The sequence below is a fragment of the Oryctolagus cuniculus genome, chromosome 1 (assembly GCF_051225735.1).
Source record: "Oryctolagus cuniculus isolate XC-2025 breed Fujian yellow rabbit chromosome 1, ASM5122573v1, whole genome shotgun sequence".
NCBI lineage: Eukaryota > Metazoa > Chordata > Mammalia > Lagomorpha > Leporidae > Oryctolagus > Oryctolagus cuniculus.
The window spans coordinates 96,288,519-96,312,924 of NC_142867.1; positions in this window are offsets into that span (position 1 = coordinate 96,288,519).

The following is a 24,406-nucleotide window of genomic DNA, read 5'->3' on the forward strand; positions in this document are numbered from 1 at the left end:
GATGGATTTAGAAAAACATTACTAAGATTTATCTCTTAATGTTATCTTGGTCAATAATATTTGCTTCTGGTTAAAATTCAGCAAGGATTTTTCAATCCCTGCATTTTCCCAAAATGACTTGGTTTTTCATGGGGGCTTCAGTTGCAATTGGAGTAATTCTGGATGATGGGTGAGAGATATTTGTCTTAGAATAGGTAAGCAGAAAATAGTGACTTAATTCCTAGAAAATCTCTGAAGTTGAAACTCTGGTTAGAGCTAAAACAAAGAACACTGTTAACACCTCAGAGAACAAACTTGTGAGCTACTAGCATTTGGCTGGATTCCAAGTAGAAGCTGATTTCAGGACATCTGAAGCCACAGAGATTCAAGCTGAAGGATTTGGGGAATGGTTTAGTAAGTGGCACAAAAGAAATAAAATCAGATAGAATTGTATTCCATTCGTTAATTTTATTGCTTTACAAATTATTTCAAAACTATTTTTTATAAATGACTTTGGATAGTGGATCAAATGGAAATACAAATATGATATTTCTTTCAAGATCAAGAGATTTTCCTGACTCATTGCACCTTAAGTTATATTTTTTCCCAAACGAAAGTGGAACTCGGGAAATCAAACTGTGGCCTAGGGCAGAGTTTATTCACAGTGAGTTTGAACTCTACCAGTACCCCTTGTTGGAGGTTATAAAGGTCCTTTGTATATTTATAAATGGCCATGAATTATTTGCATCATATGCTGAAGAAAAAGGCCCTCCTTCACTTTACATTTAAATGGAAAAATTAGAATGATAAAACATTCTGTAGTACTCTGATTATTAGAAATTTTAAAAGGGATGAGCTTTGTTTTTGATCAGTTTTACTTCTCTTGAAGCAATTAGTTTAGAAAGATTCAGGAAATAGAGAATAAGAAGATATGAAGTGATGGACTGGCAATATTGAGCAGAGTGTCCTAACATGTAATAGAGCTGTGTATGCATATGTACCCCTATTTTCAGAATGAGGGAGAAAACTGATTTCTAGGGAAATGGGGTAGACTAAATGGGAACCATGGCAGTCAGCAAACAGATCATCTAACTTCAAAACTGAATCTGGGACATAAGTGTCCAATAATGGAAAGTTTAATACAGAAAGTATATTTAGGAATCCTTATCGTTTTTACAGTGAAATACAGCAACTGTTTGGGCCATTTGGAATTCTGGAAAGGATTCAGTGTTGTTTGTTTTGATATTCCTTAGGAAGATAGCTGACACTTCTTGTTTGAAACTTCTGGTGTCTGCCTCTCTCTGTAGCCTTGCTCACACTTCCAGGTTACTCTGTTAAGTTAATCCAAGTGCATTATCAGCACTGCTTATGAGGAACAATTTTCTTTGGATTTCACTTAAACCTTCAGTTTTCAGTTGCCACTAAAGAAACACTTTCCAATGTTATTGGTGCTTGTGACCATTCATTACAGGAAAATTCTACTAACAATATTGGGGATGCAAGATGTTTATGACCTAAGGCAGAGCAATTACAGTACTTTCCTAATTTTAGCAGTATTCTTTATTTATTCGTTCACCAGAATGAATGCGCACATATCTATTTTTTGTAAACTCAATAACAAGAAAGTAGAAAATATATAAAAGAAATAGAATACACAGTTGTTATCCTCCAAAAAATTTATGATACTAATTCAATGTGACACAGCTAAGATGAAAGACTTTAGCACACTAAACTAGATAAAAGGTCACTGCAGATCTGAAATTCTAGTGAAATTATATTACATGCCCACCAAAGATCCAAGACTATTTCTCAAGATTTCCTTGTTTGTACATTTTTTAGATACTTTTAGTTTACCTAGTAACCTTGGTGAATTTCTAGCTCATGTAAAATTCTCATTTAATTAACTTTATATGAATGTATATTTCTGATGCCCTAGTATGGCCCATCTCTGGGCTGTATCTTTTTTTCATTACCCTGATCATATGATGATAAATAAAATTGACAGGAGGTTTTTCTTGGGTTTGAAAAGGTTGTATGACAGGTTTATAAAAAATTACAAGTATTGTACAGATATTCTCATATGCCTCATATTCCATTTCCCCTATTATTAAAGTCTTCAATTAGTATTATGTATTATGTGGCTTTTGGGGATATATTGTTGTGATTAATGATCTAATACTTAGTCATTATCATTAATTAAGGCTGGTGCTTCATTTAGAGCACCTTAATTTTTACCTAATCTCCCTTTTCTGCTCCAAGATGACATACAGATAGAATTGTGTTATATTTAGTTATCAAGCTTCCTTAGTTCCCTCTTAACTGTCATAGTTTTTCAAATTTTCATTTTGCTGATAATTTTAATAGTTTTGAGGGGTCCTGGTAAGGTGTTTTGTTAATACTGTTTTATAAAAACAAATGTCTTAATTGGTATTTGTCCACTGTTTTCATTTTGGAAATGAATTTTGGGGAGGAAGACCATGGAAATATGGAGTCATTTCTATCAGATCCTATCAAGGGTGACTATTAAGATGACTTAAAAACTGTAGACACTGATCTTGATCATTTGTCTGAGTTAATGCTTGTTGTCAGGTTTCTACTCCATAAGTGATTCTTTTTTTCTCTGTTCACATAATCCTCTTGGGAAGAAAATAGTCATTATTTATAAACTAGAAATGTCACCCAAAAATGGTCTCTGCCATATCAGATAGAAGTAATAACTCATTGAGTTCTAATGAAGAAAATGAAGGCACAACTTGACATGAAATGCTTGAATTCCCAAAGGATCATGGATTGGCAAAATCAAATACCATGGGATACCTACTCATAAAGGAGAGGATCCCCATTTGCCTCCCCACTCAACAAGAATTGGGTAGCTTCCCCTCTTGCATTCCGCCAATCAGAAGATCAGAAGTTGTTCAATCGGTTTGTTTTTGTTACTTACTTTGTTTTCCTCCTAGAGAGTGCAGTATAGGAAGAATTTGGCAACAAGAAAAGCAGGGTCATAGAAAAATACCCTGTTTAAACAAAGAATACAGTAAACATTTGCAAACTCCTTGTTAAAAGCTCTGGGACTCTTATCCTTGGCTTCTAACACACTGACAGTTGAGTTTTTATCCTCTAGACAAGAGTTTAGAACATCCTGGTTGGTCCAGCCTGCCAAAGAGAAAAGATCTAAAGATACTAGAGTCCCCAGGTAAGTGGTGCAGCTCTGTTAACTTGAAGTCAAGCCCAAAATTCTAAAGTCCCACACGAAAGATTTGAGTTGTTTAAGAGTATAGAGCAAAGAAAAAAAAAACACCTTCTTATGGAAATCAGAAGAACTGTCACTAATTTTAAGAGAAATAAGAGGAGGTATTTTAACCATAAAGTAAGAAAAAGATCCCATTAAAAACAAGAGAAAAGGAAAACAGCAATAGGACTTTGACTTAACAGTCATGTGGGACCCCAGCATCCCAGATTCAAGTTCCAGCAATGCTCCTGACTCCAACTCCTGCTAATATTCATCCTAGGAGGCTGCGAGCGATAGCTCAAGTAGTTGAGTCTCTTGTCACTCAAGTGAGAGACCTGCATTGGATTCTCTGTTCTTGGCTTCTGCCTGGCTAAACATGAGATGTCGCCTTGGAGAATGAACCAACGAATGAAAGACTTTTGTCTTTCTGCTTGTCTCTATTATTTTTCAAATAAACAAAACAAGCGAATTTTTAAAAATAAGGAAAAACCAGAGAGCAAAGATAAACTCTTAAAACTAAAATAAATAAATATTTAAAACTGCATATTATCAGAGAAATAAATAACTTATCAAATGTTTATTAAGTTTAAAAAGTTTTCTCAGAAAGTAGAAAAAAATACATGTAAGCAGACACATAAGAGAGAAAGGGAAAATTAAAAAAAAAAAAAAAAAGGGTCCTTGTAATTCTGGAAGGTTCAACATCTGAGTGACAGACATTCCAAGAGGAGAAAACACAATGATGGAAATCAGTAAAGGAGGAATTCAAGAAAAATTCCCAGAGTTTTTGGATTAAAATGCCTGACATAATGTAGGAAAAATATCATCAAGGCCCATTACAGAAATTTTTGATGCCTGGGGAGAAAGGAAGGATTTTCCAAACCTTCCACAGAGGGACAAACAAGCTGGCTACAAAGGACAAGGAGCCACAGTGGACTGAGATACCACTGATCAAGCATAAAAAGAAGTATCTTGAGTTTTATGAAGGGAAATTATTTCCAAGATAGTATTTTTTTAATTTTTATTAATATAAAGAGAACAGATTTCATGTATTTCACAAATACAATTCTAAGAAGATAATAATATTTTTTTCCTTTTCTCAAATCAAACTATTAGTTAAATGTCATTGAGGTTAGATTGAACACATTTTTCTGGGCAGCAACCTCTCCATGTAGTTAATGTATGTATCATTTCTTAAGGAGCTATTGTTTGATCAAAATTTGGAAAAAAATACAAACAGAAATTAGAACTGAATTATCAATTCTCATACCAATAAAAATCCCTTTAACCATTTTTATCTACTTTGCTTCCTGACATGTGGCATTAGCATCCACATCCTCCTCTGCTCTTCCACATTCCATATTTCCATTATGACATTTATTACAGCCATGTTCCATAGGCATCACCAAATAGTTACCGAGATATTTTCATCACTCTACTTTATTATCATATGGAACTCCACATCATCTGGTCTCACTCTGCTACATGTATGTATACCACGGCAATGAAAAATAAGTTATGAACATATTTAGAAGAAATCGGTTCAGAGTTTTGATGGTGAACAGACCTATTTTCCTTTTTATTTAATGCCCAGTAGACATACAGCATAGCTCATTATCAAATGAGAATGATTTAATGCTAAGTCATTCCCCTAGCAGTTAATGATTGAACTCTACGTGCCAATAAAAGTTACAGGGACTGGGATGTGAGGGTAAATAACATAGTTGTATGGCACCAAAGTGTTCAGAAAATAGTAGGAGAGATGAAATAAATAACTGTAAGCATGGTATAGTGGATGCAAGTAAAAGGTATATGTAGATAACAGTGGGGAGCCTACGGAAGAGATTGATCATCTCAAGTTCAGATGTGTGAAATGTTCTGAAAGACATGACAGAAAAATGCTCACAGGGCGTTTGAAGAATGAGCTGTAGCTTGCCAGACATATGAGAATGAGAACTCCAGGTAGAGGACTTGTTTACTTGTGCACATTTGAGAAGAGCAAATGTGCCTAAGGGTGTAAAAGTGAGTAGTGTGTTTAGTAAAACATGACCAAGTCCTGGGAATCTAATGTTTCTGTATAGTAATAGAATTCATCTAAGCCTCCTTTGATTAATCCAAACCATTTCTCATTTCTCTCATCCCCATCAAGTATTCTTGACCTTCATTCCATTATCTTTATTTTTTAATTTGTGTAACTTTTGCTTCCTTTTTGATTCTTAGCTATTTTTCTAAAGTTTTATTCTGAATGTATTTTTCATGGCTCTCCTGGTATCTTGGTGATAGTTTTATCCATTGCATGGTTAGGTGAGCTGACTTATCAGAATTAGACTTCCACATTTTTTGGCATTAAATTTGGAAAAGAAGTTTGGCATGTATCCATACAGGAATCATACATAAATGATTACGTTTACTATTCTGCCTTCATTGTATAGGTCAGTAACACATTAAGTCATTCTGAGTGTGAAATTATATTTCCAGTTTTACCTAAAGGGCAGATGTTGACTTAGATAACTGTTGTTCTTTTCATAACCATTGCAATTTTCAATTTCAAAAGTATCCTATGAGTAACTTGAGATTTCAAAAATAAAACAGATCAATATCCCTCAAATGATAATATACAAAATTTCAGTGTCAAAGCTAACATTTTAAGAACTTTATTCCATGGTAATACCATTTATGTTATAAGTCAAATTAACATTGCACATATTTTCAGTTTGTTTTAAAATAATTGTATGTATTCGTGGACCAGAGTGTGATATTTCAATACATGTGTACAATATGTACTATCAAAACAGGGAAATTAGCATTTCCTTTTCTTTGATGTTACATTATGTTTGAAGACTTGGAACTTCTTTCTTCTCCATGTCCATACAATGAATAGTGTGTTATGGTGAACCATAGCCTCCTTTTATACATCATAATGCTAGGATTGCATTCCTTTGGTTAAACTATGATTTTGATATCCAATATCCAAGCTCCTTCTCTCTGCAACCCCTACATCTCCCAGGCTCTGACAATCACCATTAACCCTTCCATGTTCAGAATGAGGGTTTTGTTGTTATTATTGTTGTTGTTTTCAACTTCCACTTATCAGCATTTGTCTGTTTTTACCTGGCTGATTTTAATCAACATGATGTCCTCCAGGTTCCATACATTTTGATTTAAATGACAGGATTTCTTTCTTTTTATGGTTGAATAATATTCCATTATGTATATGTATGCCATATTTTGTTCATCTTATGATGAGCAACTTGTTTGTGACTAGTGCTGTAATAATATTTCAGCATTTTTAACACTCCATAGAATGATGTCTACATTAACTCTATGAAAAGCTGTTTCACTAATCAATAAAATTTCTAGCTAATTAAGAAGCATTCCCAAGAATGAAAAACACAAGTATTGACAATATGCTTTAACTCTGTAAAAATATTTTAAAACAATATTAAATATTTCAAAAGATAATGGCTTTTGGCCAGCGCCACGGCTCGGTAGGCTAATCCTCCGCCTTGCAGCGCCGGCACACCGGGTTCTAGTCTGGGTCAGGGCACCAGATTCTGTCCCGGTTGCCCCTCTTCCAGGCCAGCTCTCTGCTGTGGCCAGGGGGTACAGTGGAGGATGGCCTAAGTGCTTGGGCCCTGCACCCCATGGGAGACCAGGAGAAGCACCTGGCTCCTGCCATCGGATTATCGCGGCACGCCGGCCACAGCGCGCTGACTGCGGCGGCCATTGGAGGGTGAACCAACGGCAAAAGAAAACCTTTCTCTCTGTCTCTCTCTCTCTCACTGTCCACTCTGCCTGTCAAACAAACAAACAAACAAAAAGATAATGGCTTTCTACCAATAATATAATTATCTTCAACAGAACCATAACTTTCATTGCTATTCTGAAGATCTCATTATTGCTTCAGAATCTTAAACCATTGGTGAAATCAAAACAGTAGTGCACTCTACATTTGATGAAATCTGAAAAGCTGAATAAATAGTAATTTATTGATGAAGTATCAATGCAGCTTAATTATTCCACATTTAAAAAATCTATTATGTTTTAATGAAGAGAGATACTATAATCTGAATTTATTTTATAATTTTAGTTCCATTTTATTTCTCTTTACTATAACTATTTCCTAGTTCTTTATTTTCCACCACCACAATATAGTCTGTCTTCTGATCTATTGCAGCTAGACTTCACACAGCCAGACTTAAAAAATTTACGTTGATACAATGATAAAAACATTGGGACATGCTCAACTGGACTTGCCCCAAATGGTGGAGTTAGAAACGTGCCAGAGGATTCCAATCCAATCCAATCAAGATTGCATGTACCAATGCCATCTCACTAGTCCAAGTGATCAGTTTCAGTTCACAATTGATCACACTGATAGGTCTAAGAGTCAAAGGGATCACACAAATAAGACTAGTGTCTGTGAATACTAACTGATAGAATCAAAAAGGGAGAGAATGATCCAACATGGTAAGCAGGATACACAGCAGACTCATATAATGGCAGATGTCCTAAACAGCACTCTGGCCTCAGAAGCAGCCCTTAAGGCACTCGGATCTGGCTGAAGAGCCCATGAGAGTATTTTAGGCATGGAAAGCCAAGACACTGTGGCAAAAAAAAAAAAAAAAAAAAAAAAAAAAAAAAAACACCTAAATGAAAGATCTCTGCGAGTGAGATCCCAGTGGAAAGAATGGGACCATCAAAGAAGGAGGTACCTTTCTCTGAAGGGAGGAGAGAACTTCTACTTTGACTATGACCTTGTTGAAATAAGATCGAAGTCAGCGAACTCAATAGGCTTCCATAGCCTTGACAACTCATGACTAGAGCCTAGGGAGATTACTGACGCCACAAACAAGAGTGTCAAATTGTTAATTCAACAACAGGAGTCACTGTGCACTTACTCCTCATGTGGGATCTGTCCTTTAATGTGTTGTCCAATGTGAAGTAATTCTATAACTAGTACCGAAACAGTATTTTACACTTTATGTTTCTGTGTGGGTGCAAACTGATGAAATCTTTACTTAATATATACTAAACTGATCTTCTGTATATAAAGAGAATTGAAAATGAATCTTGATGTGAATGGAATGGGAGAGGGAGCGGGAGATGGGAGGGGTGCGAGTGGGAGGGAAATTATGGCGGGGGGAAGCCATTGTAATCCATAAACTGTACTTTGGAAATTTATATTTACTAAATAAAAGTTAAAAAAAAACATATAAACAACTTAAACTTGAATCACTCATGATTTATTAGTGAAGCTTCTGAATCATCATTCCAATAACCCATTACAGTGTCACCCACTATGGATGGCTGTTGCCTGGATTTGTTCTTCAAGGACTCCTGTGTGGGAAACCAAATCATCAGTGTGAAGATATTAGGATATGGTGAGAAATTTGAGAGTGGGGTCTAGTAGAATGTTGTAACAGGGCTTCTCCATGTACTCAGCCCTCCTGTCTCACCATGTGATCTTTCCCTCTCATGTGTGCTCTTGCTATAATGCTATCCCATTTGAGGCCACCTAGCCAGGGTGGTCCTAGCCAGAGCAGGAACTGTGTTCTTAGACTTTCAGCTTCTACAGACGCAAGCTAAAAAAAAAAAATACCTCAATTCTTTATAAGCTACCCAGTCATGGGTAATTCATTATAGCAATGGCAAATGGATTAATATGTCACCTGATCATGGAAATGGTGGATACCTGAGATGTCCTTGGTATATTTTTTTTCCTGGGAAGCCGATTTTATTGTCATTACATTATTCACAATATAGCAAGTACTCCTTTAAGTCATAAAGGCTTCAAACACAGACTGTGTTAACTTTGGGGGACAACTCTGGAGTTTGTTTACATGCATTTTGTGCTTAGACTTCCAGTTAAATACCACCACTCATTTTGTTGTTTAAGTTCGATAGACCTGGGTTTGAGTTCTATGTCTATTAGCTGTACAGTTGTTTGTAAATTATTTGATTTACATTTTTAAACATGCTATACATGACACAATGGCAATTATTTTAAGAATTAAATGAACTAAATGTATGCAGCACAGATTGGAGGTGCCCAATAGCTATTATCTCCTTTATGATTTATTCATGTATGACTCTTTTTAGGATTGTTGGTGATTGCCTGTTAACTCTAATTTTTTAGATAAAAATTTAGAATTGATATTTTCTCTCTAATCTGTCTTAAGCTGTTTTAAAATAGAAATCCTGGAATGGATGAGAACAAGTAGTTTAGGACTGATCTATTCTTCTGTCTAATCACCTCGTGTCACACAAATTCTGAGGGCCAGTGTTGCTGACCAGTGTTGGGTATGCTCCAAATAGGCTCTTAATCTCAAAGGTATATTTAACAGTAGTAATGTTAACAACAGATTCAGGAGACCTCTTGCATTTCAATCTAAACCCAATCTGTTGTACTTTGGTCAAGTTACTCTTGCATTCAGTGTGTCAAAATTTTCAACAGTAAACCAAGGAGAGGAAAAAGTTTTTAACTCGTAGTTTCTATGGCTACTAAATGAGCTGATACATGTGAAGGGCTTAAAATAACATGTGGTTTAGAGACATATTCAATAAATGTCATTTTCTCTTATTAAAAGCATACTGATATTAGTAAGACTTAACGTAATGGTTGTCTCTTAAGATTTTCTTGACTACCCCCATGTGTATAGGTAGAAACTATTCTTGGAGTGGATGTTTAACTCAGCAGTTCAGATACTAGCATCCTAAATCAGAGTATCTGGGACCATTTTCCAACTCCCGGTCCTGACTCCAGCTTCCTTCTACTGCAGACACTGGGAGAGAACAGAGATGGCTCCAGTAATTTGGTTCTTGCTACCCATGTGGAAGATGTGGATTAAGTTCTCAGATCTTGGCTTCAACCCTGGCCTAATGCAGGCATTTGGAGAATGAATCAGAAGAGGGGAGAGTTCTCTCCATCTCTGTCTCTGTCTCTTTCTCTCTGCCTGTAATTGCTTTCTCAGTATACTCTTATTTAACTTAGAATATGTTGCCCTGCTAGCATAGTTTGACTTTTATCATACTTTAAGGAATATCTGATATATCATTATGTAAGACTTCATGTCTTAGAGAGCTTAGGTCACATAAGATCCACATGTGTGGATCTTCAACATTTGACATAACCTGCCATTCTCTAGGTGTTTCTTCGTGGTTATCAATCAAAACTCTGGAGTCAGACTGCCTTTGTTTAAATACTAATTTGACTATCTACTAGCTATGTGCCTGTAGCCTCGTTACTTAATCTCCCTAAGCCTTAGTCTTCTCCTTGGTAAAATAAGGATAATTAAGTACCTATATCACAAGGTTGTTAAAAAATTAAGTTAATACATACAACAATGTATGTATGTATGTATTGGTTTAGAAGAACTCAGAAAATATGTATAAAATAATGCTCTACTGTTGTAAAGTTGAATCAATTAATTAAAGGAAAAAAGTAAAAAATGTCATGTTATTGCACACAAATACCAAAGTTTCAAGTCACAGGAATAATAGAGATTTTCTATGGCTAGAAAAAGGAAATTCCGTATTTATAGACATTCTTCTTCTCTAGAAACGACATTCCATTATTTAACACTTAAATGAACACAAATGAAGGAGGTAAATTTCCTGGCATAATTTCTTCTATATGTTGCTTGAGTAATAAAATCAGGCTTCAGTCTGCAGCTTTTCCTTAGCATGAGATTCTTTGATGCTCTATCTTGAATATTTTGAGACATTCATTTTCCCATTGCATTCCTTACTGACTTCATAGATTGGGACTTACTCAATGAAGAGATCCACTAGCTGTTTCGGTTTGCTGAGCTTTAATTTCATGGTCCAGTAGGAAGAAGATTCTTTGGTGTTATTCCTAGTAGGCACTGGAATAAGGTGAAGCAGGGTGAACTGAGTAATAGAAGAGATTTATGATGACTTGTAATTTCAATTAGATGGCAGTTTGTAGTAAACAATAATAGATAATTCATTAGTGGAAAATTTTAATCAAAAAAGTAAGCAATACTATCTTCTGATTTTCCCCTCTTGACTGCACTCAAATTATATTTTTTTCTAGTATATATGGATCAGAATTGAGGCTATTGTAATTTAAAAAACTGTTCCAATTGAAAAATTTTTGATAAGTAAATATCCATGAAGTTTCTTTGAAAATGCAAATGTACAGAGGTGAATCATCTTGAGGGCAGGGGTGATTCCATTTGTTTCACAATTCCTACCATCCAGCACAGTACCAGACATGTGCTGGGTGCAATCAACAAATGCTTATTCAATGCATGAGTACAGGTTATTTTTTATGAGAGAACATTCATGCTCTCCTACCATTTATTGACATATTTCATATTTCTACCCCAGTGGTAAGCAGGTTTTTATTAATTTACCCCATTTAGTCCTTACCATAATCTTTCCAAGGATGGATTCTGTTATTTTCCTTATACAAAAATTGAAAAATGACCATATGGTTTAAAATGACATATCCTGGGACATAACATCATAAGTAAAATTTGTCATAAAATCTATGATTTGTATTTTGTTTTTATAACACAAGATGACTTCATCTACATATGGATAAAGCAAATTCACGAATTTATATTTGTATGATTTAACTATTAAAGTGAATAAATGAAAACTAAGAAACATGCAATACACCAAAGAGGTAAGAATTAGCACTGTGTGGGGGTGTGTGTGTGTACAAATGTAGTCACATGTATATGTACAATGCACAATAAGGAGAGTGATTTTCCTAAGCAAATGACTTTGGTTGAACAAGAGGAAGGATCTGGTTGGCAAACAATGATTATGGATGCACAAGAAAAAAGCTTAATGAAGATCTTAAGTTCTAAGGTAAATGTCTGGTATTTTATAAGAAAGGGTAGATGCCCACATCTCATCAAAGGAAAGTCCTAACCCGTATGTTCAGTAAAGACCTTTAAATGAAACTTTTTGTTCACCTACTGCTTGACCTTGGTTTGCTTCTAGTTCACTGCAGTTGTGCTGCTTCAAAGCCCTTTGCTGACTTAGCAGAGAGGCCTTTCTTTTGCCTATCATTATTTCAAATATTTGGTAAGCTTTACATATGTTTGGCCTGCTATCTGCTTGAGCTTGCATTTCCAGAACACAGTCATAAGCAATCAGCAGTCCCTAAATGACTGCTTTAAGAACTTAGGATGAGACTCACAGCTCAGTAAGCTGGAAGAATTTCCTGGAGGACCAGAAGCATATTGTAAGACCAGCTTTCAGGATTCTTGTGGTTTCTCATGCATTCCCGAGTAAAATGGATTGTGTAAAGTGCTCATGAAGTACAACCATGTTTCATACCTTTGGGGAGGTTATAACCTACTATAATTACATTTAACAGATCATATATCATACCTTGAATTTAATAAACAGAAAGCCAATTACAGAAATACAAAATTTAAAATTGTTTGCTCAAGTGTTGTCTCAGAAAAGTAATAGTCATCAAGGGGGGATTTTGTGGCTGTGGATAAACTGTTGACCTAACAAAATTTGCTAAGCAAAATCTCTATAATTTGCTTTTCTGCTGCTATTGCTTTAACCAAAGACCTATTGAAGCCCTAATACTAATTGTAGCTCTTCAAGATTTGAGAATTTATGGTCTTATTACTTGCCACTCCATCTTATACTTTATGTTCCCAGTAACACTGTTGGTAGGTGTCCCTAAGTTCTATGCTGTTTCTTCCTTTAATGTGGATGATCACACTGTCCCTCTTGCTGGGAATATTCTTTCTTCTACTCATCCATTTAAATTCAACTCAGTTTAAGATTAACCTCCTCAGGAACATTTCAGGCCATGAAGATGGGGTTTTTCCCGTTCTGATCCAAAAGTGGATTCAGTGCTGCATTGACATCATTTCTTCAATGTACTCTTTATTCTCATTTGTACTTCCAAGTTTCTTTGCATCTTTTAGAAATATAACTTTATTCTACTGTTTAAAACTTTTGATGACAAGATGGCTTCTAGTTTTTTTTTAATATTGATTAATAAAATAGATTGGGTAGATAAATAATACTATTTTATTACCTCCCCACCACTCTATACCCACTAGAACAATGTGTTTTTGTGTAAATTATACCTACTAAGGGTAATGGAAGAGTCATAGCTACAGTGGATCTTGGGATGCTATTGGTCTGGTAAAATCTTAATTAACTACTGAGTTTCTTTCTTTTTTTTTAGCAGTCACAGCTACTTACTTAATTACATGAGGGACAGAGAGAGAGTGAGAGTGAGAGAGAGAAAAGCAAAGAGAGCTCCCATCCAATTGTTCACTTCCCAAAGTCCAGACTGGGTCATAGCTCAAGTGGGCAGCCAGAGACTCAATCCAGTTTTCCCACATGGGAGGCCGGAATTCAATTACTTGACTAATTATTGCTGCCTTCCAGTGTTTGCATTGGCAGGAAGCTGGAGTAAGTATTCAAGTTGGGGATGGATGCGAGGCAGGAGCTTCTTAAACCATAGGGCTAAATTCCCGCTTTCTTAGAGTTTATATTTACATAGCTTTTCAAAATTCTCTCTACAAATCCAAAATTCATGGGAATTGTTAACACAAATAGGATAAAAGATCAATTTTGTCTAGATTTTTTTAAAAGTTTTTTTTTTTTAATCTCTTCATTCTCCATGGGAAGCACTGAGGCCCAGATTTGTGAGTTGAGTTCTCCCATACTTAGCAGTTACAAGGAAATGCAGATGAGACAGCCAGCTCCTGTCTCAAGTTGTATAATCGAACAGCTAGCCACATTTCCTTTATATGGGTCTTGTGTATTTGAACTGATAGTGTAAAAGACATGTCAATCTTCTAAGTGAACGAGTTTGTTTCTTTTGTGTAATGTTACAATTCCTTTAAGAATCACTTGTAGAGAATATATCATTTCTAAGAGCAGAACTATAAAAGCTAAAACATAGTGAAACACTACTATTTTTCTAGGTTACCTGATCAGCCCTTGTGCATAACTGGAGTAGACTTGATCCTTAAGGATAAAATCTGAATTTTATAATATTCTTGGATTTCATGTGCCTGACTAAGCTTTTAAAGTTCACAGTATATACACTGAGATGCATTCTTCTTTCTTTAAGGCCTTTAAGAAATTATGGAGAAACTAAGTAACTTAAAGAAGGACATTTGCATTATTGAAAATAGGCTCAGAGATCATTAAACATGTTTTGTCATTAATAAACCTACGTGAAAAACTTGAAAAACATTGTCCTAACAATCATGCATCACAGTATAACCAAAAAAACCCATTATTAGTAGCTAATATCTTTTATTTTTACATTGATGTTAATACAAAAGCAACTTATTATCTCTGTTTCAACTCGTTTCTCTTCTTAAATGCCTTTCACAATTTTTATTCTGGTTTTCAAAGGTTGGGTACAGATTGGTAGTCAGATTATTTCTTAAATTTTATTAATATTTAAAATGCCTTAGCCTACAGAAAACATAGCAGTGTAGGATTTGCTTCTTTTCTTTTTAAAAGATTTGTTTATTTGAAAGAGTTGAGAGCGAGAGGGAGAGAGGGAGGAAGAAGAGAGGAGAGGGGAGGAGGAGAGGGGAGGGATATCTTCTATCTGCTGGTTCACTCTCCTGATGGCCAAAATGGCTGGGACTTGGCCAGGCCAAGGCAGGAGCCAGGAGCTTCTTTCTGGTCGCTCATGTGCCCCACCAAGCACTTGGGCCATCTTTTCCCAAGTCATTAACAGGGAGCTGGATTGGAAGTGGAGCAGCAGGTGGTGGCTTTATCAACTGTGCTACAATAGCAGCCCCTGGATTTGCTTCCTTTAATATTAACATGCAACAGATAGGTCCACAGACTGCATCTATGCCATTGCCTTCTCAAGTAAATTAGGTAAACATGTAGAGGTTTTACATTTCTGATGCCATGGGAATATTGGCACTGTTTTCTTATGCGTGCTATTGGTTATGAAAAAATGTGTAATGTGAATGAAACTGACTTGAGAAATTGCTTTTTCATTTTTAATGAATGGGGAATTAGTTTAGGACATATACTCTGTTTAATAAAAAACTCCCAAGAAGTAAATAAAGTGTTCACGATCATCTTCTAGTCTGTATCATTCTAATGATTCTGAGACCCTCAGACCTGCCCTCCTGGCCCACCGGCTACTCTGCTCCTGTACTGAACTCGCTGGACTGTAGCATCTCACAGATGGATAGCTATGGATGATATGAAGAAGGTACTTTCCTATTCCTTATTTAATAAATGCTATTTCTGTATCATATACTGCTTTGAAATTTTTCACATTAAACTGATAACAATTGAATTATTAGGGAATTAGTATTACATTATATTACATTTTAAATATTTTAATATTGTAACACCCTGAACTGCCATAGAAATCATCTCATATGTGGCCTGTCCTATTGAATCCCATGTTTAAAATATCCATTTGAACCTGGCTCCAGGCTTCGGATCCGCAAAGCGCCAGCCATAGCGGCCATTGAGGGAGTGAGCCAGCAAAGGGAAGACCTTTCTTTCTCTCACTCTCTCTTTCTCTAACTCTACCTGTCAAATAAAAAAAATTCCATTTGACCAGGTCAGAATTGACTTTCATAATCTTATCTTTGTTACCTCTTACTACAAATTATTTCTTTGTTACCTCATGGCTTACTTGTTTTTTTATATTTGAAATAAGTTATTGTTGATTCTTTGTTGTTGTTGTTGTTGTTGTTGTTGTTGTTATGGAAACCTAAAATAGAAAATAGGAAAGATTTCCATGGGAAAAAATAAATGCTAATCTTCATAGGATTGGGAATGAAGAAATAAAAGCTGAGGTGTTCGTTCTAAAGTCAACTATAAAGCAAAACAATAAATTTGATAGCACATTTTTACCAGATTATTGTGAAGGGTTTAACAATGTAAATATTATTAGGTATTTCCTGCTGTCTATAAACATGCTCACGGTTCATATATTTTACAGAACCTCTCCTGCTGTTTCTAGAAATAACCACCTACTTCAAAATGTACTATAATCCCCTATTAAATTGTTTGAATTTAAGAAAAATGAAAATAAGAAAGCAATTGCTATATTACAAAACAAATTTTTCTTCTTGAAGGTAATAAAAAATGTCTGAGAAGTTATGTCAGCCATATCAGAATTTCTAAAATTGGGGGTCATGTAAAAATTGATTTACTGTTGTTTCTCACCTAAATTAATGATCTGAATTCTATGCATCCAATGTACCTAGCTTAATGCTGAATCTTAAGGCCTGCACACTCCGTGAAGCAATTTCATACATTTATCTGACTTGGTCTGTGAGTTAACCAAACATATTTTCAACATTTTGTTGTTAATAATTGTAATGACTAATGGCACATTAATTAATAGTAGTAGTCCCACTTTTTTGAGCAGTCATAATGTGGTAGGCACTGCACCAGCCACAGTATTATGTGTTGTTTAATTGTCTCAACATTCCTGAGGTTTGATTTATGCTTATGTCCCTGGTGAGGACACTTAGATGCTGGAAAATAAAGCAGCTTGCTCAAGAACAAAAATAAATGACCTCAAGATTTGGGATGTGAATTCAGGACTGTGTAATTCCAACACTCATTTTCATTCGATTAGTGATGAAGGAAACTCTGGAGTAAGCTAATCCAAGCAGCTAACGGCTTTTTGAATTGCTTTATAAAACAAGAATACCATGACAGTTTCTTTTCGCAAAAATGAAAAGAGAATTCACATTAAGATTATAACTGCAGAGTAGAAGTTGGAAAACTAGCAAAAATATTTCTCACAAAGTCTGACACCACAGAAATTTTTGGTCAGTAAGAATTGGGTGACATTCAAAGATGGGTATGAGCCACATAAAGTAGTTAAACTAGCCAAAGGTCTCTTCAAGATGGCAACTCTTAACTGAAAATGCATCATTTTCACTCACACAGGAAACACTGCGAGTTCTGTATTTACAAACGTTTGGGGGCTGTCCTTGTGGCGCTGCAGGTTAAGCTGCTACTTGTGACACCAGTAGTCCATGATTGAGTGTCAGTTTGAGTCCCACCTTCCTGCTAATGCACCTGGGAAGGCAGTGGAAGATAACCCAAGTACCTGGGTCCCTGTCCCCATCTGGAAGCTCATGATGGACCAATTCTTGGCAAAATCTCAACCTCCCCCATTCTCCTAAAAATAGAGTTCTCTTTCCATTTGTATAAACGTTGTATTCTTGACATATTTATATATTAAAACCATGCAAAGTATTTGTGTCATTATATATAGGATGGAGCAAAGTTTAAAGCTTAGACACTAATCGACAGGTTTTTCACCTTCATGTATATCTGAGGATGGAATAGATGGAATTCCTGGTTCTTGGGTTAGGCCTGGCTGTTGCAGCCATTTTGGGAAGTGAAGCAGTGAACAGAAGATCTCTGTCTCTATTTCTCTCTCTCTCTGTCACTCTGCCTTTCAAATCAATGAATGAATCTTTTTTATTATTTTTTTTATTTTATTTTATTTTTTTTGACAGGCAGAGTGGACAGTGAGAGAGAGAGACAGAGAGAAAGGTCTTCCTTTGCCGTTGGTTCACCCTCCAATGGCCGCCACGGCCAGCGCGCTGTGGCTGGTGCGCCGCGCTAATCCGATGGCAGGATCCAGGTACTTCTCCTGGTCTCCCATGGGGTACAGGGCCCAAGGACTTGGGCCATCCTCCACTGCACTCCCTGGCCACAGCAGAGAGCTGGCCTGGAAGAGGGGCAACCGGGACAGGGGCGCCCGGTGTGCGGGCGCCGCAAGGCGGAGGATTAGCTTAGTGAGCCGCGGCACCAGCCATGAATCTTTAAATACATTTTTTTTTGCCTATCCTTTATCCAGGATGACAATCAGGCCCATGCCATTGTCCTTTCTCCTGAGTGAAAGTGGCTGGTCAGATGTATTCAATCAGTGCCTGTGAGTCTCTGCTTAGATGCCATGTGGCAGGAATGCCCTCCCAGGCACAGATAAACAAGTAAGGGATTCTTATGTTAAAATACACATCAAAATACTTAGGTACAGCTTAAAATTATGTTAATAATTAGGGATAATTAAATAATTAATTATAGTAAGTGATATGATCTTAGTATCTCCTGTCTGCTAGTCTGTGCTCATTAGAATTTTGTGATCATTGTGGATTAACAAATAAATTATGAAACTTCCAAACTGAACAAATTCAAGTTGTATTATATAACATCTAGCAAATTTTTGTCTATGGTACATAAGGGGGCAGTTTCACTCCCTCTGTGGTGTTTTAGGCTAGTGTGAGTGACTGGTTTTCACGCTGGCTATAAGGGTTACATCTGATGTTTGGAGATGTTGCTGGTAGTAATCAGAGATGTCTGGTAAGGATGCTAGACTGCCTGTAGTTCTTGAAGGTAAGTCCAATACAATGAAGAATACCCTGTGGGCTGCTGTGATTTGAAAGTTCCTCAGATACACATGAATCTAAACAACTTGATCATTATTATCTAAGCTTAAAACTTAGCTCCATCCTATGTATAATGACAAATATTTCACGTGGTTTTAATCTATAAATATTTTCAAGAATGCAATCTTCATACAAACAGAAGGAAAAGCCTACTTTTTTGAGGGTTGGGAGAGGTTGGCATTTTGCCAGGAATTGCTCATGTATAGCAAAATCATCTGTGGCAATTATCAGTAAGACAAGATCTACATCATTCTGTTTTTATACATGCCATTTCAATTTTACCTATAGGTGCCAGAATCCTATTTTTCTATTATTTCCTCTATGGTAGTTATATGTGATCATTTCTACAGCAAAGAACATTTTATTTTATTCTAAATGGTGTTTATTTTCTTCTTTAGGTTACTGAAATAAGTAATGTTGATTTTCCAAACACTAAAAAGTTAGATTATGTTATGGACTGATTTTAGCACTGAATAAAAGTGTTATATGAGATATTGCTATGATAAATAGTAAATATATATACTTATACACATATATGGGATACATAGAATATATAAAGCACCTGTAAATACAATCATATGCTGCATAACAGTGTTTTGGTCAGTGATGGGCCACTTTAACAGTGGTGGCTGCCTAAGATTCTAATGGAAGTAGAACAGGATTGTGTAATTTTAGATGCATAAAGATAAAAGGAAACTATAGGGAAAGGAAAAGAAGAATCCCTCTAAAAATTAGCATTGAAGGGTTGCAGAAAGTTTTTTTAGTCTTTAACAAACTCCTTATAAATGAAAAAATGGACCCTGGCACAGAAAGGTTTTCCTTAATACAGAGGACTCTTCATAGTACATTATCTGCTTACAAGTAAATACATGATGAAAAAAGAAACAAGAACACCACTATGGATATTTCTACAAAGATCAGTACCTCCTCCTGAGGCAGGTCCTTCGGGACGCCTGTCACAGGAGGCACTGTCATTGGAGTCGACAATTGCATGTTATTCTCCTGAGGATCTCACAGTGGGAAAAGATGTGGAGGTGGAGGACAGTGATCTTGATGAGCCAGACCCTGAGCAGACCTAGGCTAATGTGTGTTTGTGTCTTAGTTTTTTAACAAAACCTTTAAAAAGTAGAAAAGCAAATAAATAGTTTTGAAAACAGAAAAAAAACTTATAGAATAAGGATGTAAGTTGAAATAAGTGTTACTACGAAAAGTAGAGAAATTTTAAAAGTTACAGTTCATAAAGTGAAAACATGATATTAAGCAACAATTAATTTCTTATGGAAGAAAGAAAAATATTTCCTTATAAATTTAGTGTAGCCTAAGTCTACAATGTTTAAAAAGTCTACAGTCTTGCTCAGGAATGTCCCAGGTTTTACATTCACTATCACTCAGAACAATAAGTAGTCCTGCATGTTCCATTCACCTGTAAAGAAGTACTTAAATATAAGTCAGAATTATGAAGTCAGAATTATGGAGAGAGAGGGAGTTAGAGAGAAAGAGAGAGAGAGATCTTCTATCTGCTGGCTCACTCCCCAGGTGGCTGCAACGGCCAGGGTTGGGCAAGGCTGAAGCTAAGACCCAAGAGCTTCTTCCAGATCTCCAACATGGGTGGCAGGGTTCCAAGTATTTGGGCCATTTTTGACTGCTTTCCCAGGTGCATTAGCATGGATCTGGATTGGAAGAGGAGCATCCAGGATTCAACCCAGTGCTCATGTGGGATATCTACAAAGCAGGCAGTGGCTTAAATCACTGTGCCACAATACCTGTCCCATAGATACACAAGTTTTTACCATTGTGTTATGGTTGCCTACAGTGTTCAATGCATGCTGAATAGACTTGTAGCTTAGGAGCCATAAGCTATGTTACATAACTAAGATGTATGATAGACTATACCATCTAGGTTTGTATAAACACATCACATATATGTGTAATGATTAAATCATTAGATGATGCGATTAGGGTGTATCCCTGTTGTTCTGCAACATATTACTGTCTTAGTATTACTTATGTATCTGTCACCCATATATTTAATTTCCTGTGTAGTCTCATGTACAGTGGGAGCTCAGATAATGATACCCCAATGTGAAGGTTTCAGTCTCAGAAGTAAAGTTTGTCTCTGAACTTCTGCTGCCATCCTGTCTCTCACTTATCTCTACTCTGAGATAAACCAGAAAACTGTATTTCATCTTCCTTATGGCAGGGCAAAGAAACCAGAAGACCTTATGTTCAATGGCAGTCACGAGACCTAAAATTAACACTCTAGCTGTCTCCCCAACTTTCTGTGTAAGAGTTGGCCATGAGGAAATTTTCTGTTCTACCTTGTTGGATTGTGGGTCATAACATCTCTATTCTAGCAAGGATCATACACCTACTTAGAAGGAAGGAAGGAGTGCAGCAGAAAGAGGTCAAGAAGAACATGAATAGACAGGGTTTGCCCCTTAGTCTACTGCTATTACATCATGCACTCTCTGTCCAAATGCATTTCTGTTTGGCTACGCATGCTTCATTGAACCTAAATATAAAAATGGGTAGTTCACCATTGATTTATGGTCTTCAGTCTTAAGGCTTTGTAACACAAATGTGTTAAGGGTTCCTCGTGGTACCCTGTCTTTTGTGCTAGTGGTGTTGGCGTGACCCTTTCTGATGGGCAGGGGATGGCTCACCCCCTTTTTTACCTATCCAACACATACACCCAAATCATCATTACTATTAGAGTTTCCTGTCCTCCTCAAATCCCCTCCAACACACTTTCCATCTGAAAGCTCTAATTTGTAGTTCATTATTAATGAGTGGTGTAACACTCTTCTAAACCAAAGGAAGAGTTCTTTATTTACTTTGCTCTCTTTTGTGATCTTTTATTTTTTCCTACTTTCTTTCTTCAGTCAACATGGGACCCTGTTTCTTATGGGGGGCAGCGCTGTGGTGCAGTGGGTTAATGCACTGGCTTGAAGTGCTGGCACCCCATATGGGTGCCGGTTCAGGACCTGGCTGCTCCACTTCCAATCCAACTCTCTGCTATGGCCTGGGAGGGCGGTGGAGGGTGGCCCAAGTCCTTGGGACCCTGCACCCACGTGGGAGACCCAGAAGGGGCTCCTGGATCCTGGCTTCGAATCGGCGCAGCTCCAGCCATTGTGGCCACCAGATGGAGGACCTCTCTCTCTGCCTCCCTCTCTGCATCTCCTCTCTCTGTGTGGCTCTGACTTCCAAATAAATAAATAAATCTTAAAAAAATTATTATTACTTTGGAGTTGTCAGTGTGTGCATTTGATACTTCTTTGCACTTTTTGGTTACTGGGATGATTGATGACTCTTAAGCTGACTGTTTCAACAGCCTTGCCTGACACTGTGACATTTGGGAGGTGGGAGGATACTTTGTCCTCCTGCAAATGAACAGGATGCACTCTTCCTTGATCCCCTTTCTCAGTCAGGAAAGTCATTTCCTCAGGACTCAAAATACACTCATCCTTTCAGTAAGTGATATTCTAGATCCAGAAAAACAGACATGCTATGAATCATTGACTGAAGGTTGAAGGAATGTATACTAGTGGGAGAGAGGAGGTAGAGACATTTTACTTGTTGTTCTTTATTTAATAGTGGCATTTTCAAATAAAGAAATCATAAAGTACCAACATTTTGGAAATAATAGTGTTGATAAAACAAAATTATGCTGATCTTTAAAATTTTTATTATGCCTGAGAAAGCATATTTTTAATTTACATTGTAGTCAAATGCTTAAAGCTCACTAAATAAAAAGTTTAACAAGTGAAACTAAAGAGACCTTAGTTTAGCAAGAATGTAGTCAAGGTCTATGAACAATAAACCTAATGAAAAGATACAAATTTCACTCATATACAACAAATTCAAAAATAATCACAGATCATTAAAACTAATACATGATTCTTACCAATTTGTCAAACATATAAAACAAAGTTTGGCAGAAAAGTAGCAGTTTTTATACACCAATAATGATTTTGTTGAAAGGGAAATCAAGAAAGCAATCCCAGTCACAATAGCTACAAAATGTTAAATATTTTGGAATAAATTTAACCAAAGAAGTAAAAGATCTCTAATGAAAATGATAAAACACTGATGAATGAAATCATCAAGAACACACAAAGAAACGATAGATTTTCCTTGTTTCCTGGATTGGAAGGATTAATATCATTAAAAACTCAATCTGAACTCAAAATGGTGATTCCTAGAGCTGTGAATGGTGGAGCGGATAGAGGGAGTTTGGATGAAGTATGAAGAAAAAGAGTCCGAAGGAAGGAATAAGTTCCCATGCATAGGGTGGTGGGGGCTATAGCTCACATTATTATCTGGTATATATTGTATAAATACGTAGAAGCGCCAAGCCTCCAATCAATAAGTATTGAGTCTGTCAGCAACATGCTACGCTCTTTAAATTTTTTAGATTCAATTCATGCTTGCAATGATCAATATTTGAGACAGTCCTGTTTATAAATAAGGAAATATATATGAATTTATTTGGTTTTATGAACTATAAAACTGAGATTTGAACCCAGCTCAGTTGGACTTAGAAACTCATACTACTAACAGACATGGTGAAATACAGATAGTGTTTCCTCTATAGTGTGGCAAACTTCATAACTCTAGCAATGCTATTTGTGATTGGGTGGATTCTGACAGTTACTGAGTTTGAGAAATGAATTAGTTGACCTCTTATTGGTGTTGTATAGTAACTTTACAGACATTTGAACAAAAAATTTCAAATAACTCAGAAAAATACACAGATAATGTCATATTTCAAAACCCAATGCACTGACAAAATACACAATGAAAAGAAAATAGAAACTTTTATTGTGAAAGTATAAAGAAATTGAACTCAGCTTCAAAGGGATACTGTGAGGGACTTTAAGAGTACCACCAAGATTTTATTAGACCACAGTGATCTGCTTTGGAAGCCTTTGAAGTTAAATACCCCTAAGAAACTTAAAAGTATGCAGCTAAGAACCCAGAATAAAACTGCTTGGGGCCTCTAAGCATCTACTTATACAGATTTTTGAACTGCAAAAGAAAATCATATTTGGATCTGGCATGTGTACAATTCTGAGAATAAACTACAAAGAACTGAGCCATTTTTGATCCTTCAACTTGGTCTCTCCATAAACAAGCTAGTTTATGATCAGCTAAAACATTACTATCTCCTTAAAATATCAGGACATGTGTTGTGAAAGCATGGGCCCAAACAGTGGTATGACAGTTTACTGGCTATGTAGCCATGTGCACACTGCTGTCTCCTAGAGTCTGTCACTTCACATCTTAAACCATGGTACCGGGACCAGCACTGTGGCTCAGTGGCACAGCCAATAAAGCCCTGGCCTGCAATGCTGGCATCCAATAAGGGAGGAGTCCCAGATGCTCCATTGCTGATCCAGCTCCCTACTAATGTGCATGGGAAAGCAGAGGAGGTGGCCCAAGTGCTTGGGCTCCTGCACCCACATGGGAGACCAGGAATAAGCTTCTTGCTCCTGATTTCAGATCTGCCCAATTCTGGCTGTTGTGGACATTTGCGGAGTGAACCAGTGGATGGAAGACCTCTCTGTCTCTCTCCCTCTCTCTGTAACTCTGCCTCTTAAATAAATAAAATAGATCTTAAAAAAAAAAGCCAGGGTACTAGTCCTTAACACCAAATATGAGTAATGACTGAGTGATAATAATAGTACTGAGTGTTTGGTATAGTGATGGCAGTGCAATATACTTTCAGTAAGTCCACATTAGTAAAAAATAGGAATTTTCAGAATCAAAAATTTAA